Source organism: Manis javanica, chromosome 13 (genome assembly GCF_040802235.1).
Source record: "Manis javanica isolate MJ-LG chromosome 13, MJ_LKY, whole genome shotgun sequence".
NCBI lineage: Eukaryota > Metazoa > Chordata > Mammalia > Pholidota > Manidae > Manis > Manis javanica.
In genome coordinates, this window is record NC_133168.1 from 51,419,031 (window position 1) to 51,432,671 (window position 13,641).

Below are 13,641 nucleotides of genomic sequence, written 5' to 3' on the forward strand. Positions count from 1 at the left end.
TCAGTATTACTTATGATTGTGTTGTAGTGTTGGATTTGTTTTGGAGGCATGCCCAAAAGCTGAGTTTGGCTGCAGAGGAGGCCCAGGGTTAGGAGAGAAGTGACCATGGAATTTCAGGCACATCTGGATTACTTCCACTTTCAGGTAGTGAGCATCTCTCCTGAACTGAAAATGCTGTAATGATTATCAGATTATCTGCTGTCAATACTTCGCTTCCAAATTTAGAATGTTGAAGCAAAAAGATGGCCACTTTCTTAGGTGAGAGAATATTTTCTTTCATATACGCTTTATGATTATATTTGTACATCACTAACAAAAATGTAAACACATGTTAAATTCCTAATGTAGAAAAAGGCCTATTTTTCAAATGGGTATTTTCAACTATCCAATTAATAGGGAAGTTTCAGGTATGAAGAGATGGCTTATTAAATACTTGTGCTGAATTTAAAATATTTTAAAAGCTAAAATCACTTTTAAAATTTTACATGTTATAGGGCTATAAATGTTTACCACAGAGAAATACAGATAGAAAAAGAGAATAACACTCAAAATACTACCAAGCAGAGTATGTCTTCAGACCTGATGCATTTTCACACATGGAAGTGTTAGGATAGCCAAAGAAACTGAGCCATCCCAAATAAAATACTCAAAGCAGTTTGTGTTTGACCCTTCCATATTTTTGGTATATCTGTTAAAACAGCATTGCTGTAACTAATACAATTGCTGAAGATAGTTATGCTTAAAAAATGAATATGGAAGACAACATGAAGTGAAAATATGCTACAAAAAAGTATATAACACTCTCCAACTTTAACAAGCTATGTACTATTATATCTTGTTTAAATTTCTCCACAGACACACTGTATATTTGGGAAACATGAAAACTTTTTTCCAAATGAAATCACTAAAGGCAAAATCTATGAATTATGAGTCACCTGCCAGACTTCCAAGGCACAATATTCCAGGGTTTCCTTTCACATGGTGATTCACTCTTCCAGGATGTTTAAGCATGTGTCCTAGCAGGTAGGCGGCAAAGAGGAGAAGTTAAGAGCAAGTGTAAGAATTAAGGAATAGACGGAATGCATATTCCTGGTAATTTAACCCATTTTTGGGTATCTACTTGATGTGTTTTTTTTTTTAATTTCTACTCTATGATCTATATTCACTTGGAGATGGAAATTATCAGGAGCCATTGGGATCACTGCAGGGCTGATTCTTTTTAAATAACTCAAATTTTCATGTACATGGAGATTTACCTTTAAGAAGCAGTATTTAAAACCGTGTAACCCCATTTGAAGGACCACTTCATAAAAGTATTACAGTTTTTCCTACCCAGTTTTTAAATGGGCTATTCTAAACAAAGTAAATATTTCCCTAAAGACCCTGTTCATAATCATGAACAGTAGTGCACTCTGCTCTTTGGTTAGTCTCCTTTTTTTTTTGATATTTTATGCTTGTTCTTTATTGCGTTCCCTACTGCCTCCTGTCCACCACCCCAGCAACCACCATGTGCTCTCCTTTAGTTTCAGGTGGCTGGATATCTCTTCTTTCTGTTGTGTGTGTTTGTGTGACTGCTTTGACCAGCCCTGCCTGCCACTTTTCTCATTTGCATGACAGAGATTATATTATGGACTGAATTGTGTTCTCCCCCAAATTTCTTGAAGTCATAACCCCCAATACTTCAGAATGTGACTCTATTGGAAATAAGGTCTTCGCATGTGTAATCAAATTAAGATGAGGCCATTAGGGTGGACCTTATTCCAACATGACTAGTGTCTTTATAAGAAGAGAAAATTGGACATAGGCACAGAGGGAAGATTATATGAAGACCCAGGGAGAAGACAGCCGTCTACCAGCCAAGGAGGGAGACCTGGAATGGATCCCTCCCTCACACAACCCTGCCAACACCTCATCTCAGACTTCTATCCTCCAGAACTACGAGAAAACAAATTTCTGTCATTTAAGCCACCCATTTGTTAGGGCAGACCTCGCAAACTAATACAGTTTGGCTTAGAAATCATGTCACCAAATTAAGGAATACCATGAAAACTAACTATAAATAGACTTTGAGAGGGTCCAAGAAATACATCTCCTATAAGTAGCTGCTAGGAGTTTTATGGTATAAATATTGGCTACTCTAAGTCCCATTCATTTCATGTGGCCTTAGATGCTCATGTTAATTCATCTAATTATTTATTCAATCAATGAATATTTATTGATCCCTTTCTATGTACCAGACATTGTGCCAGATATGGCACAATGAAATGTAGGTACAGCCTTCAGAGAACTCAGTCTCAGAAGACACAAGTCATATAAGAAGTTAATTACAGTGAAGTACTACAGGTGCATAGGCTGGTGGTGAGGTTCAAAGGAAGAAGTGATTTATTTTATCTGGAATCTCTTTATAGAGGTGGGGATTCTTGAGCACACAGAAAAAAAAAGAGGGCATTACACTTAGGGTTATGCTATGGATTGAACTGTGTCCCCAAAATTCACACATTGAAACCCTTACTCCCATATGATGATGTTTGAAGATGGGTTTGTAACCAGAAACTGACCTTGCAAACACTTTGATTTCAAACACTTCTAGCTTTCAAAACTATGAGAAAATGCATTTCTATAGTTTAACCAAACTGCTAGGATATTTTGTTATGGAAACCTGGACTGACTAGGAGAAGCATGAAGCCCACAAAGTAGACAAAATCTCAAAAGGAACTCATGGCTATAAGCTTAATTATTCATTCATTTGTTCATTCACTTATTCATTTGTAAATATTTATTTAACTCTAAGTGCATGTCAAAAACTGTATTAAACCTTGGGAGTACAGTGGTTAAGATGCTAAGTCTTTCTCTCCCAGATTTACATTCTAATGAAAAGATAGATAACAGATTACTAAGCAAATAAGTAAGGTACTCTCAGATTGTGAAAGTGTTATCAAGAAAAGAAACAAGAATGAAATCTAGAGGAGTGATCAGGGCCTACTCTAGATAAATGCCCAGAGAAGGTTTCTCTGAGGAAGTGATATTAAGTTCTGAAAAATGAGTCAGGTAGCCATACAAAGATCTGAGGGAAAATGGTCTGGGTAGATAGACCTGCAAGTTCCAAGGCAGAAAAGAGCTCCATGTGTTCCAGGACCAAGAAGGCCTGTGTGTCTGGGACACAGTGAGTAAGGGAGAAATAGGTAAGAAAAATAGGAAGTATAGAGTGGCCAGGTTATTGAGGGTTTTGCATGCCATGCCAAAGACAATCTTGTGGACAGTGGGGATCCTTCAATAATATTAAGCTGGGAATACTATGGCAAATTCTTTTTATAATTTTGATGGCAATATTGAAGATGTATTTGTAGAGTTGCCAGACAAATTAAGGTTGCTGTGTGATCATAAATCCACACCCAGATGGGAAAGTTGTGATGGGAAATCACTCAAGGCCCAGAAGAAGAGACACAGAGAGGGTGAATGAGACATGAAGGTTTATTGGGACTTATGTACAAGGAGTCCAGGAGTGGCTGAACAAGGTTGCACACTGCTATCATGGACAGGAAGAGAACTGCTTAGACGGGGTGAGAAGACAGGCTATGTGCATGCCAAAAAGGATATGTGATTTATGACTATACTATGTGTTTTGCTAGAAGGAATCATTCTGGTGTGACTAGTTCTTCAAGGAAGACAACCTTGGTCAGAGGGTTCTGCTTCCCAACAACAATAATAAGGTGGGCCTGGATTGGGCCAGCCTCAGATCATCCACGTACCTATAGCTAGCATACCACCTGAAGGAGGAGGCCATGTCCCAATCATATGGTGATTCTGGGACAAAAGGTTACAAACAGGCAGTGCTTGTCCTCAAAGTTGCCCATCAATATTTGGGAAATATTAACACTAAAATAATACTCATTGTTCATCTGGAATTAAAACTTAACTGGTAATTCTGTATTTTTATTTGCTGGATTTAGCAGCCCTAGTTGCAAAGCGCAACAACAGAGGTGAGGTGGCTGTTGTGGTTGCTCAGAAGGAGATGACAAAGGTAAGAAAGTAGAGGATAGAGCAGAAGAGAGGGAAGGTAGCCTGAGTGGATGTGGTAGTTGATTACTATGGTGGGTTACAGGAAGCAGAAAGGGAGAGGGAAAGGGAGGGAAAGGGTGACTGTATGTTTTCTGACTTGAGAGAATGATACTGCCTGTCTCTTAGAGATATCAGAGAAAGAGAGGACTTGGGGGAAGGAATGATTTAGGTTTTAGAAATGCTGAATTTTAGGTGTTACTGACCCTCATTTAGGTGAAAATATTTTGGAGATAATTGGATAAACAGATCTGGAAGTCATGAAAATTTTGATTAGAGAATGCTGGGTTCCTGATTTGTGAGTCATGAGCACATTGTTATCAGTTATGTTTATGAAAATGACCACACAGGAAGTGCACATGAGAGTGAGAAAGAGTAAACATACAGAAAACACCTAACAAAAGTAACTCCAGAAAGACAACACCAAGACATATAACTAAAATAACAAAGATTGAAACAAATATATTGAAACAGAAGACCTTCAGACAAGACTTTATGATAATTCTGATATTTAAAGAGCAAGAAATGGGAAGAGGAGCAAAGAGGAAGAGAAGCAATAGAATGTGGTGACACCAAAGAAAAGGAAAGTTTAGAAAGGAAAGTGGTGCTTTGCCATTGCCCAGCTAACCAGAAAACATTCTTGCTAAGCAACAGATAGATATGTTGGATAAAATATGACAAAAATGTTTGAAATATGTACCTAAATTTGCAAAAGTAAGAGCTATCCCCAGGGCCACACAGAGAGAACCCAACACCTGAGAGGTGAGTGTTTACCAGTGCTTGGACCAGAGGATTAGTTTCCATGAAGGTGCAGGAGATGAGGTCTTGTAATTTTTTTAAAGTTAGAAATAACCTAAATATTCACAAAGAGGTAACTGTATAAACAATTGCGGTATGTACATACAAGAGCATACTACCAAAATGCAGTTACAATGAACTGATTACATGTGCCATCATGGTGAAATTTCAAAGGCAATGTTGGAAGAAGAAGGAAGGTTTCAAAATGATACTCCACTATTCCATTTAAAGGAAAGTTTAATACTATAAAAGATTAAATAGTGTTAATTAATACATGCATAGAAAATAAAAGAAATAATCCATATATAGTACAGTCATGTTAGTGGTTACCCCTTTTGAAGGAGAGGAAGAAAAAGGGTTAAGAAGAGGTATATAAAAGCTTCTATGGTATTTACAATGTATTCCTTTAATAAAAGAAGAAAATAAGGTAAAACATTAAGATTTATCAAAACTAGGTGGTTAGTATAAGTGGCTTTGGGGTATGCTTGATGTATCTTAATATAATGTTTAATGAATAGAAGAAGAAACTGAGATATTATCTGTAAGCTAAAGAAACCAGGGGCAAGACATCCAGCAAAAAAGATGGAGTAGGAAGGGAAGGCAGAAACCTACTCTCACATGCACACCAAAGAAGCAACTATAGCAGAAACAGCTAACCCTGAAAATGACCTGGAGACTGCAGAACAGACCATCGACACCTGCTGAAGAAAAGACCATACAGAGAAGGGTAAAGTGGCAGAGCCACATTCAAAAGGGGCCCAAGCCCTTCCCCATCCCAGCATATAAGCAGGAGGGAGAAGAACAGAGTGGAGAAGAACAAGTGTGCTCAGGAACTCTGCCCACTTGGCCCTGAATATCTGCTCTGGAAACATAAGTCCACATTGCACTGGGCCTTAATGATTAAGGGCCTTAGTGATTAATGGGGCTGGGCGTCAGGGAGAGTTGGAGCAGTCTGGGAGTCTGAGACTCCTGTCTCTAGTGGATGACAGGCACACTTCATCAGTCCCACTGAGACCCAAAAGAGAAGTGACAGTTTGTTTACTAGCATCAAGAAGGGTTCCAGAGAGGTTGGGGTTGGACAGAGCTCTCTCCACAGGAGAAAGAGTTGGTGGATGATGCTTCCCCAGCCCTCCCTCAGCCCAACTGGTTGGGTATTCATGGGAGTCAGTCCCAAATGTTCCATCCCCCTCAGTGGGAGCTCAACCCTAATGCACTTCTCTGTGCACCCACCCACACACCTGACTTCCTACCCACTAAGCCCAGTAGTGGACAGACTTTGCTGCCTGGCAGATGGAGGGAGAATTTTCTGCCTGGAAGGAATAGGAAGGCTTTCTCACCTTTCCTGGCCCTTTCTCACCCACAGTGGGGAGGTGCCTGCAGGTGCCAGCTTCAAATGCTCCTTCCTCCACACCACACAGTGCTCCCTATGCACCCACCCCACCCACACCATTGGCCCAGCAGCACCACCATTGCTGTTGGGCAGGCAGAGGGAGGCCTTACTCACAGAGATCCTGGCAAGAGCACTTCTGCATGGCTCACAAAGGGCCTCTGCTGACAGAGATCAGCCACTGCCAACAGACAGACATAAAGGCAGCCCTGCCCACAGCCCACCAACAACTGCAGCTGCACAGCAAAGAAGAAACAGGCTCAAGTGAGCAAGAGTTATTTGAGCTTCTGGGCACCACAGGACACCTTCTTCACAAAGTAATTGCTCACTAGACCAGAAAGCATATATCTATCTAAAACAAAGGAAAATACAGAGAACCTAGACAAAATGAGGAGGCAGAGGCATATGTTCCAAACAAAAATACAGGACAGAACACCAGAATGATGACTAAATGATGACTAAATGAAATCTTGATAAAGATTTCAAAATAACAGTCATAAATATGCTCACTGTTCTGTGGAAAAGTATTAATGATCTCAGGGAGGACTTCAACAGAGATAGAAGATTTGAAAAAGAGACACTCAGAGCTGAAGAAATCATTAACTTAAATGAGAAATACAACGGAGGGAATGGATAATAGATTACTTCAAGTAGAGAAGAAAATCAATGAGATGTAAACTAGAAAATAGGAAAACAATGAACCTGAGGAACAGAGAAATAAAAAAAATGTTTCAAAATGAGAGGAGGCTAAGAGCTGTGTGACAACTCTGAATGAAACAATATTTGCATAATAGGGATAGAAGGAGGAGAAGAGAGAGACAAAGGAGTAGAAAGTCTCTTCGAGGAAATAATTGCTGAATCTTACTATGCTGATGGACAGTGAATGCAATGGGGTGGGGGGAGGGACTTGATAATATGGGTGAATGTAGTAACCACGATGTTGATTGTTGATCTTGTGTGAAACCTTCATAAGATTGTATATCAATGATACATTAATAAAAAAAAATGTTACTAAGATAAAAAAAGAAAAGAAAGAATTGCTGAAAACTTCCCTAAGCCAGGGAAGGAAATAGACACCAGGTCCTGGACATGCAGAAAACACCTAACAAAAGTAACTCCAGAAAAACAACACCAAGACATATAACTAAAATAACAAAGATTGAGAATAAAGAGAGGGTATGGAAAGTAGCTACAGAGAGGCAAAAAATTACTCATAAGGGCCACCCCATCAGGCTATCAGCAGAAACTCTGCAGGCCAGAAGGGAGTGGAATGAAAAATGTAATATATTGAAACAGAAGACCTTCAACCAAGAATTCTCTACCCAGAAATGTTATCATTCAAAATTGAAGGAGAGATTAAAGGTTTTCCAGATAAATGAAAGTTAAAATAATTTACCACCCCTAAACTAGTCTTCCAGGATATTTTAATGTTAAAGGGACTCTGTAGATGGAAATGTTCTTAAGCCTAAATATTTTTCATCAGTGGAAATAAACCCACAGTAAAGGTAGTAGACCAATTACTTACTAACCAAGAATGAAGTTAAAAGCAAAACAAAACAAAAGGACTGAAATCAACTATATACAAAATCAGTCAAGGAATACACTAAAACTGCACATTATGACATCTAATACATAAAGTGTGGAGGAAGAAGAATGAAAAAGAAATACTTTTAGATTGTGTTCAAAATAGAGTGACCAAATAGACTATTATATATTTAGGAAACTATCAAAGAACCTTATGGTAACCACAAGGCTAAAGCCTATAATAGATGCACAAAAAATTAAACAAACAAACAAACAAAAAGAAATCTCAACACTAAAGAAAACCATCAAATAAGAAAAGAAGAGTATATAAGAGAGGAAGAAAGAATTAGAGAGAAACTACAAAAAACAACCAGAAAACAATTAATAAAATGGTAATAAGTACATACGTATCAATAACTACCTTAAAAGTAAATGGACTGAATGTACCAATCAAAAGACAGGGTGGAAGAATGGACAAAGAAACAAGACCCATCTATATGCCTCCTACAAAAGATTCATTTCAGACTTAAAGACACATATAGACTGAACGTGAAGGGATGGAAAAAGATATTTCATGCAAATAATAGTGAGAGAAAAGCAGGAGTAGCAGTACTTGTATCAGACAAAATAGATTTCAAACAAGGTAAGTAACAAGAGACAAAGAAGGACATTAACTAATGATAAAGGGGTCAGTCCAACAAGAGGATATAACAATTATGAATATCTATGTATCGAATATAGGAGCACCTGAATATATAAAACACATACTAACAGAACAAAAGGGAGAAATAAGCCACAACTCAATCATATTTGGGGACTTTAGTGCACCACTTACATCAATGGACAGAACAACCAGACAGAAAATAAATAAGAAAACAGAGGCACTGAAAAACTCACTAGACCAGATGGACTTAACATATATATACAGAACATTCCATCCAAAATCAGCAGGATACATATTTTTCTTAAGTGCACATGAACAGCTCTCCAGAATAGATCACATAATAGGACACAAAAAGAGCACCAACAAATTCAAAAAAGAATGAAATTCTATCAAGCATCTTTTCAGATCACAATGATATGAAACTAGGAATAAATTACATAAAGAAAACAAAAAACCCCACAAACACATGGAGGCTAAACAACATGCTTCTAAGTAATCAATGGATCAATGAACAAATCAAAGAAGAAATCAAGCAATACATGGAAACAAATGAAAATGAAAATACAACAGCCCAAAATATGTGGGATGCTGTAAAGGCAGTACTAAGAAGGAAGTACATAGCAAGACAGGCCTACCTCAAGAAACAAGAAAAATCCCAAATAAACAGTCTAAACTCACAACAAAAGAAACTAGAAAAATAAGAACAAATGAAACCCAAAGTTAGTAGAAGGAGGGACATAATAAAGATCAGAGTAGAAATAAATAAAATAGAGAAGAATTAAACAATAGAAAAAAATCAATGAAATGAAAATCTGATTCATTGAGAAGATGGACAAACCCCTAGCCAAGCTTATCAACAAAAAAAGAGAGATTACACAAATTAACAAAATCAGAAAGGAAAAAGGAATAATTTTAATGAATTATCACAGAAATACAAAGAATTATTAAAGAATTCTGTGAAATTTATATTCAAATGAATTGGACATCCTAGAAAAAAGGGCAAATTCCTAGAAGAGTACAACCTTCCAAGACTGACCCAGAAAATCTGAACAGACCAATTACTGTAACAAAACTGAATTGGTAATCAAAAACTCCCAACCAACAGAAGTAATGGACCAGATGGCTTCACAGCTGAATTCTATCAAACATGTAAAGAGCTAATACCCATCCTTCCTTCTTAAAAGTATTTCAGAAAGTAAAAGAGGATGAAATACTTCCAAACTCATTCTATGAGACCAGCATCACTCCAATACCAAAACTAGACAAAGGTACATAAAAAAGAAAATGATAGACCAATATCCTTGATAAACATAGATGCACAAATCATCAACAAATAGCAAATTAAGTTACAAATACACCAAAAGGATCATCCATCATGACCAAGTGGGATTTATTCCAGGGATGTAAGAATGGTATAATTTTAATTAATCAATCAATGATACACCACACTAAAATAAAAGGATAAAAACCATATATAATCATCTCAATAGATGATGAAAAGGCATTTGACAAAATTTAACATCCATTCATGATAAAAACTCTCAACAAAATGGGGATAGAGGGAATGTAACTCAACATAATAAAGGCCATAGACAACAAATCAAGAGCTAACATCAAGCTCAATGGTGAAAAGCTGAAAGCTTTTCCTCTAAGATCAGGGACAAGACAAGGATGTCCACTCTCACCATTTTCATTTAACATAGTACTGGAAATCCTAGCCATAGTAATCAGACAAGACAAAGAGATAAGAGGCATCCAAACTGGTAAGGAAGAAGTACAACTGTCACTATTTGCAGAAGATATGATATTAGATATAGGAAACCTTAAAAACTGCACCAAAAATTATTAGACCTATTAACTGGATTCAGCAAAGTTGCAGGATACAAAGTTAATACACAGAAATTTGTTGCATTCCTATATACTAACAACAAACTTGCAGAAAGAGATCGGGAAAATAACTCCATTTACAATTATGTCAAAAAGAATAAAATACCTAGGAATAAACCTAACCAAGGAGGTGAAAGACATTATACTCTGAAAACAATAAAGCACTCATGAGAGAAATTAAAAGAAGACACAAATAAATGGTAATCTATCCCATATTCATGGATAAGAAAAAAAGAAAAATTAATATTGTTAAAATGGCAATCCAGTCCTAAGCGCTTTACAGATTCAATGCAATCCTTATCAAAATATCAACAGTATTTTTCAATAAAGAAATAATCTTAAAATTCCATTAGAGAACAAAAGCCCTAAATAGCTAAAACAATCCTGAGAAAAAACAAAGCTAGGGGTGTTATGCTCCCTGACTTCAAGCTATACTACAAAGCTACAGTAATCAAAACAATATGATACTGACACAAGAACAGACCCATAGACCAATGGAACAGAAAAGAGAGGCCAGATATAAACTCATGTATCAATGGTCAGTTAATATATGATAAAGGAGCCATGAATATACAATGGGGAAAAGACAATCTTTTCAATAACTGGTGTTGAGAAAACTGGACAGCTACATGAAAGAAAATGAAAGTAGATTACTGTCTAATTCCATATACATAAGTAAACTGAAAATGGATTAAAGACCTAAATCTCTTAGAAGAAAATAGAGGCAAAAATTTCTTGAACATAAGCATGAGCATTTCTTTCTTGTCACTTTTCCCCAGGCAAGGTAAACAAAATAAAAAATGAACAAGTGGGACTACATCAAACTAAAAAGCTTCTGTACAGAAAAGGATACCATCAGCAGAACAAAAAGGCTACCTACAGTATGAGAGAATTATCCATAAATGACTTATCCAATAAGGGGCTAATATTCAAAATACATGAAGAACCAAAAAGCAAATAAGCTGATTAAAAATTGGGCAGAGGACCTGAACAGACATTTTTCCAAAGAAGAAATACAGATGGCTAACAGGAACATGAAAAGGTGCTCCACATCTCTGATCATCCAGGAAATGCAAATCAAAACCACAATGAAATATTACCTCATTCCAGTTGGAAATGACCACAGTCCAAAAGACAAGAAATAACAAGTGTTGGTAAGGATGTGGAGAAAAAGGGAACTCTCCTACATTGTAAATTAGTGCAGTTACTGTGGAAAGCAGTATTGTTTCCTCAAAAAACTAAAAATAGAAATACTATACAACTCAGTAACTGCACTTCTAGGAATTTACCTGATACAAACAAGATCCCTGATTTGAATATATGAATTCCTATGTTTATTGCCTCATTATTTATAATAACCAAGATATAGAAGCAACCATAATGTCCATCAATAGATGAATGGATAAGAAGATGTGGGTCATATACACAATGGAATATTATACAGCCATAAAAAGGAAAGAAATGATGTCTTTTGTGACAACATAGAAAGACCTAGTGGATATTACACTAAGTGAAATAAGCCCGGGCGAAGAAAGACAAATGCCATATAATTTCATTTATTTGTGGAATCTAAAAACAAAACACAATAAAATGAACAAAATAGCGGACACTGAGAAGTGACTGGTGGTTACTATGGGGGAGGGGCTGGAATGAGTGGATTGGGAAGTGAAGGGTGATAAAATGGCACAAAAATTTTCAATCATAATATAAATTGGTCACAAGGAGGCAGTACAGCATGGAGAATATAGACAATGATTCTGTAATGTATTTCGACGTTGACAGAAACTGTAGTAGTGGGGGTGAGGATTTAATAATAGGTAGCTGGTGAACCACTGTGTTGTATACTTGAAACTAACAAGAGACAGTATATCAAATATACTTCAATTTAAAAAGAAATAATGATTAAGTTAAAAAATAGAAGCCAGGGGGAATACAAGGTTGCAGAGTGTAAGAGTGTGCATATGTGTTCATGCATGTACATGCATATGTGTGTGTGTATCTGTGTGTGTGTGTGAGTATGTTGAGAGACAGGGGGTATTTTGGTAAGTTGTGTAGAAGATGCCAGGGCAGGTTCACTCATATGAATGAACATGTGAATAAATGAATGAAAGATGGATGGCCTTAACTTGCTCTGTCAATCACGGAGAGACAAGAAGCCAAAGGGCTTGAGATGTGAAATTTTATTTATTGATTGATTAATTGTTTTTATTGAGTATAGTCGATATACAATACTATATTTGTTCAAGTATACAATATAGTGAGTGATTCAACAAGTATCTACATTATTAAATGCTAAACTTAATGTAGTTACTATCTGTCAACATAGAAAGACTATATTCTCTATGCTGTACTTTCATCCCCATGACTAACTTATATTATCATTGAGATTTTATTCCTCTTCATTCCCTTCACCTCTTTCAGCCACCTACACCAACCCCTCCCCCATGGTAACTACCTCCCACATGGTAAGTCACTTCTCAGTGTCTATGAGTCTATTTCTATTTTGTTTGTTTTATTTTGCTTTTCTTTAAAGATTCTACACATAAGTGAAATCAAGTGTTGTCTTTCTCTACCTGGCTTAGTTCACTTAGCATAATACCCTCTAGGTCTACCCATGTTGTTGCAAATGGCATAATTTCTTTCTTTTTTATGGCCAAGTAATATTCCATTGTATATATGTACAATGTCTTCTTTATCCATTTATCTATTGATGGACATTTTAGTTGCCTCCATATCTTGGCTATTTTAAGTAATGCTGCAACAAATGTAAGGATGTATATATCTTTTCAAATCAGAGATTTTGTTTTCTTTAGGTAAATTCCCAAAACTGGAATTTATCTTTATCCCCTTCACCTCTATTTTTAGTTTTTTGAGGAAACAATACTGCTTTCCACAGTAACTGCACTAATTTTACATTCTGCACAACTTACATTCCTACCAACAATAGTAACTGCACAACTTACATTCCTACCAACAGTGTAGGAGGGTTCCTTTTGAGCTGTGGTAAATTTTAAGAATCAGTTTGTGGGGTATGGAAGAGGAGGCTGATTAGAGGTGAGCAAATAAATAAATAAATAAAATGATGAGGTGATCTTGAGTTCTAGAAGATGAGTTCACCAGATAGTTAAATTCAGAATACATGAAACATTATGGGGTATGTGTGTGTGTGTAGACATTTATTTATCAATCTAACTACTTACATGTTTCAACATATCAGCATACTCCCTCACATATCTGCTTGGTTTCAATGCCTATTGCAAATTCATGGAGGCCAGGCAATATGAATTAGTTTAAAGACTACTGTTATCCCAAATAAGTCACCTAG